Here is a 6,236-nt window from a genome sequence, read left to right as displayed (position 1 = left end):
TTTGAGGACGGTAAAAAATGGGGTGTCTACAAGATGATATCATTGCAATTAATGTGGGTACTGGGGGGGGATCCATGATTGATCCAGATCGGGTCCACGTTGTCTTTGGAGGAACGTGAGCGTTTAACCGCTTTATTAAAAGATTTCAAAGATGTTTTCACGTTGTCTTACAAAGACATGCCCAGAATTGACCCAGAGATTGTATAGCACCAGATCCCTCTTGACCCCGAGGGCCCGACCAGTTAAACAGAAACTCTGTAGAGTCCATTCGGATTGGGCACTGAAAATCGAGAAAGAGGTAACCAAGCAGATTGATGTGGGATTCTTGATGGTGTTTGAGTATCTGACATGGTTGGCCAATATCATTCCTGTTCCAAAGAAACATGCCCAAATTCAGATTTGTGTCGACTTCCAGTGTCACGCCCCAAACCCGTCCCTAAAAGTTTGGGCATGACCATGTCAGAAATAGACACTTAACTCAATAATCATAACGTATAGGGCTTGGACGGAAGCATTTGATAACATACAATAACATATAGTTACATCCATTGAGCTATCACTATTATGCCAGGATCACCACATAGCATAAGATGAATAAACATACAGTGACTTATATCTGAGAGTTAGACATATATATACACATACACAGACCCTGCCCCATGGTTGGGCGTATAACAAAAGCAATATATGCATTTTAATTGTAGACTGACAATTAGAATACAAGCCAAAAGCTTAGCAAAACTCCACATGATGCATGGCCTCAACTAGGTGCCTGGACACACTGAGGTTGACAAAAGGGAGACCAGCATCAGGGGTTAAGACTGACCTCCAGGTTGATTACCTACAGAAGAAAACAATTACAGAGTGAGCGAAGCTCAGTGAACAATAGTATGTAAACAGTTCAATAATTGAGTTGAATTATAATGCATATCAGTGCGTATATCAATGTAAAAGACATATAGTTAATCTGATGTAGTAACTATTTCCAGAATGGCCTTGGGCCCAGTCTTTAGACAGAGTGGCTTCAAGCCCAGAGATACACATAACGACCTTAGGTCTGACAGATTCCACGGATTGGCCGTAGGCCCAACAGATTGCACAGATTGACCCTAGGCATAACAAATGTCACAGATTGGCCATAGGCCCAGATATCATCAGAGCAGATTAGTTCAGAGTCATTCAGAATTCCAGAATTAGATGGAAGTACTCACATTCGTTTAACCGTTCACATATGTTAGCATAATTAATTTGCTATTAACAGAGTGCTAATGGTAATCATTAGCTATAAGTAAAGTGTACTATGACAGTACTACTACTCACTATGTTGTGGCAGAGTGATAGTCCCTCCCGGAGTGTGTCCGGTAAACATACATAACTCACCAATAAGTCCCTTTCCTTGTTGAATTGTTTTCGGACTCACTTCGTTTCGAAGGAATTTACAGACATAAAAAAACATATCAAAATACAGATTTCAAAAATATTAGAGAGTTCAGTATGTAAAACGGAGCAAACTATCTTTCTCAACATGGGCCGCACGTGCGGCTGTGGGCCCCGCACATGCGGCGGTTGGTCCCGCACGTGCGGCTGGGAAGCCCCGCACGTGCCTTTTAAGCGGTAGCCTAAACTCCAAATTTCCCCTTTTCCCGTATGTGAGGCCATGACTCCCGCACGTGCGGCAGTGTTCCCGCACGTGCGGCCATGACCCCCGCACGTGCGGCGATTCTGTACAAAGTCAGTCCGAAATTCTAGACAAAAGTCTCATTTTTGGTAAATGTTTACAAGGCTTCTAATAGGTACAAAATCATGCAAATAGAACTACAATTATATCTCAACCTAAGTACAAATTGGATCTTAAATCCTTAAAATTCATAAACATAACTCAATTCTATAATATTCCAACTTCCTCACACAAACACACACACACACACACACACACAAACACACACACACATATACAACCATTTGTTCGTACAGGTGAGTTCCAGCTTGATGATTGAAGAGGTAAGATGTAGTTCCTCATTAGATAGTTCAAGTTAAGTCAAAATAATTAAGGGAGAAGATTATCCTGCCAAATATCCAACACACAATTACAAGATCTCTAATACATCCTTAGGTCACACAACAACAAAGAATTCCTACTCTAATTCAAGAAAAGGAAGTGGAATTAGGTGGTTTAGACTCACCTTGAGCTTCAATTCCCAGATAACCCCTCAATTTTTTCCCAATTCCTCCCTTGTTGGACTTCTCCTCTTTCTCTAAGACCCTTCTCTTCCAAGTTCTTTCTCAGGAGATATTTTGAATTAACACAAGAGTCCTAAGTCAAATGTTCAAAGGGCACACACACACACATATATATAAATATATAAAGTTGAATAGGACAAAACTTAATCAATTTAATCATTCCAAATTGAAATTTCACAAAAATGCTTATATGACTTAAAAGTTATGCTAGTCACAAATATAGAATCAATTTGAGATTATCAAGCCTCTAAGGCTCTCAATTTCAGATCCCAACATTTTAATTGTGATAGATGCTCTTCTTACTAAACAGATATAGGTCTCTATTCATAAGATCCATTTGCTCAACCTAATTTCACATAAAATTTCCACAGTAAGCATTTAAATGCACAGAATAAAGGACTAAAAGTATACCAGAAACAAATATGAGGGTCGGGTTATTACATCCAGGATCTGAACGAAGCTAGTCCAAAAAATGACTTTTTATTGTCACACATCGATGAGCTAGTAGATTTCACCGCAGGCCATGCATTGTTGTCATCCATGGATGGGTTTTTCGGGTATAATTAGATTTTGATGGCATCGGAGGACAGAGAAAAAACTGCATTCACCACGCCATGGGGTACCTACTACTAGAGAGTTATTGCTTTTGGGTTGAAGAATGCTGGGGCTACATATGAGAGGGCTACGACCACAATCTTGCATGACATGATCCGTAAGGAAGTTGAGGTGTATGTGGATGACATGATTGTAAAGTCCAAAGAGCAAGAAGGCCACTACACCACACCAGAAAAATTCTTTGAACAGAGCAGGGAGTATAGACTGAGGTTAAACCTACAGAAATGTGCCTTAGGGGTGATTGTAGGAAAAATGCTAGGATTTCTGATTACGTAGAGGGGAATTAAAGTAGATCCTTCTAAAATCAAGGCCATCTTAGAAATGCCACCACTGAGGACTAAAAATGAGGTGTATGGCTTTCTGGGGGAAAGTGCAATTCATAAGACGGTTTATCTCTAAATTAACCTTGACTTATGAACCACTGTTTGGTCTATTGAAGAAAGGAAAGAAGTTTCGATGGGATGATCGATGTCAGTTTGCTTTCGAACAGGTCAAGTAGTACCTTCAGAATCCACCTATATTGTCGCCGCTAGAGCCAAAAAGGCCACTGATCATGTATTTGTCGGTAATAGATTCAACCATAGGGTGCATGCTGTTGCAAGAATTTGAAGAGAATGTGGAGAAGGCCATCTATTATTTGAGCAAGAAGATGTTAGATTATGAGACCAGTTACACTCCCATGGAGAAAGCTTGCTTAGCTTTAGTATGGGCAACTAGGAAGTTAAGACACTACCTGTTAGCTCACTTCGTAATTCTGGTTTCGAGATTAGATACCATCAGATATCTCTTTGAGAAACCGGTGTTTACGGGCAGGCTAGCTCATTGGTTGCTTCTTCTCTTTGACTTTGACCTCAAGTATGTCACTTGCAAGTCTGTCAAAAGGAGAGTAGTAGCAGAACTTTTGGCAGACCACCCTATGGAAGGAGATGAAGTAGTAGAGTATTTATTTCCGGATAAAGAAATTCTGCCAGTACAAGAGCAGACATGGACAATGTACTTTGATGGAGCAGCTATAATCAATATAGTTGTGGGATAGGCGTGTTGCTGATAACACCAGATGATTCCCATATACCTCTAGCCTTCAAACTCTGGTTCAAAGTTTCTAATAATGACGTAGAATACGAGGCATGCATCGCTAGATTGGAAACTACCCTAGAACTAGGGGCAATAAGGTTGGACATCAACGAAGACTCGAATCTAGTTGTTTCTCAAGCCAACGGGGACTGGAAGGTCAAAGAAGAGAAAATAAAGGTTTATCATTAGACCCTGGGCATTTGGATTCTAAGGTTTGAAAAACTAACATTCACACATCTGTTAAGAGAGAACAACTGATTTACTGATGCGCTGGCCACTCTATCCTCCATGGTAGACATACCGCTCGGGGTTAAAATGCGTCTGATCATCATTGAATAGAAGTATACGCCTGATTATGAGATGATAGCCGCAGTGGATGACGTTCAAGCTAAGAACCCCTGGTATTACGACATTTGGAACTTTCTCAAAAAGGATACGTATCCACCAGGGGCAAATGCTAAGGATAAACGAGGAATATGGCGTCAGGCCATCCAGTTCATCATTTGCGAAAATAAACTATATAGGTGAGGCCATTTGGAAATACAAAGCTCAGCATTGAAGAAAAGGAGTCAAAGCGTCTCATGGAGGCCATCCACGGAGGAGAATGTGGGACACACATGAATGGGGTGATACTGGCGTAGAAGATCCTCAAGCATGGCTATTATTGGTCAACTATAGAGGAGGATTGTATTAACTTCGTTTGGCGATACCACAAATGCCAAATCCATGCTAGTTGCATGAACATCCCGCCATCAAAGCTTTACAACATGACTTCGCCATGGCCTTTCTCAGTCTGGGGAATTGGCGTCATCGGGGTAGTCTTGCCAAAGGGTTCAAACGGACATGAGTACATTCCAGTGGCGATCGACTATTTCACCAAGTGGGTGGAAGCTCAGTGTTATTCTGTGTTGAAGGTGTCACATGTGACCAAGTTCATCAGAAACAACATCATCTGTAGGTATAGGATACCAAATGAGATCATCTCGGACAATGGCTTGCACTTCAAGAAAAAGGTGGTGGATTTGCTTAAGAAATATAATGTGGCTTTTCACAAGTCATCAACATATAGACCACAGACCAAAAGAACCGTTGAAGTCACCAAAAAGAATGCCAAGAACATCTTGCAGGAGATGGTTGAGACTTACAAACACTGGCCAGATAAACTTCTTTTTGCACTCTGGGGTTATAGGACGTTGATTTGAATATCCACAGGGGTAACCCCTTATGCACTGGTATACGAGATGGAAGGTGTTTTGCCGATCGAGATTGAGTCACTACGAATTATGGTTGAGTGTTAGATAGCGGAGGCAGATTGGCAGCAGAGTAAGTTAGAAGAATTGATGTTGTTTGACGAAAGCGATTGAAGGCATTATATCACATCCAAGGATATCAGTGCAGAATTGCCAGGGTCTTCCACAAGAAAGTCAAATCCAGAAAGCTCAAAGAAGGAGATATGGTGCTAAAAGACAACTGAACTCCCATCCATAACCATAGGGGCAAGTTCAGACCCAATTAGATTGGTTCTTATATCATTTAATCTATTTGGTCAAGAGGAGCGATTATCCTTACGGATTTAGATGGCTTGGAGTTTTCGCAACCGATTAATATGGACAAATTGAAGAAATACTATCCCTGAGAGGCTTGCTAGGACAAAAACTCGAAAGGGTGACCTACGCAAAAGTTAGAGCATGAAAAATTGGAAATAAGAAAAACTGAGCTCGCAAGATCGAAAAGCGGCTTTTGCAAAAGTTAGAGCGCAAAAGGAGATAGTTAATACTCGAGTGAACCCTAAACAAACTACGTAAGGCCTAATTCCCATCTTTCGGATATGTAGGTAACTTCATCCTGAAGTTTGGCCATGACCATCTCTAACTCAACTGTCCAGTCCATCTATTTGATCGGGCCATCTTTGCCCATTGTCTTCTAGGTTGGTAGTGTTACCTTCATTTGGTAAAAAGGCCTGTTGCAATGTAGATCAGTGATGGTGAATGCAGTTGTGGGCAGTTATGATCTTCTGATTTGGGGCTATATGTCTTAAGGACTGATTCCGTGTGTGTCAGGTAGAAACCATTTCCGAAAATTGTTTTGAAAAGTTTTAATTAATTGATTTTCTCAAAATTTTATCCTTTTACAACACAGACCATTCTTTAGGCCAAAATGGAAAACTTTTAGTACTCTCAACTTTAATTCCATTGATTCCAATATAAGTACATCGTCTAACTCTCTGATTAAATCAAAGTTTCTTTTACATCATAAAAATTGAAAAGAAAAGTTAAAGCAATAAATTAGGGGCACACACAAGTCAA

Source organism: Camellia sinensis, chromosome 3, assembly GCF_055761805.1.
Source record: "Camellia sinensis isolate YWXY chromosome 3, ASM5576180v1, whole genome shotgun sequence".
NCBI classification, from domain to species: Eukaryota; Viridiplantae; Streptophyta; class Magnoliopsida; order Ericales; family Theaceae; genus Camellia; species Camellia sinensis.
This window is presented reverse-complemented; position numbering follows the sequence as displayed.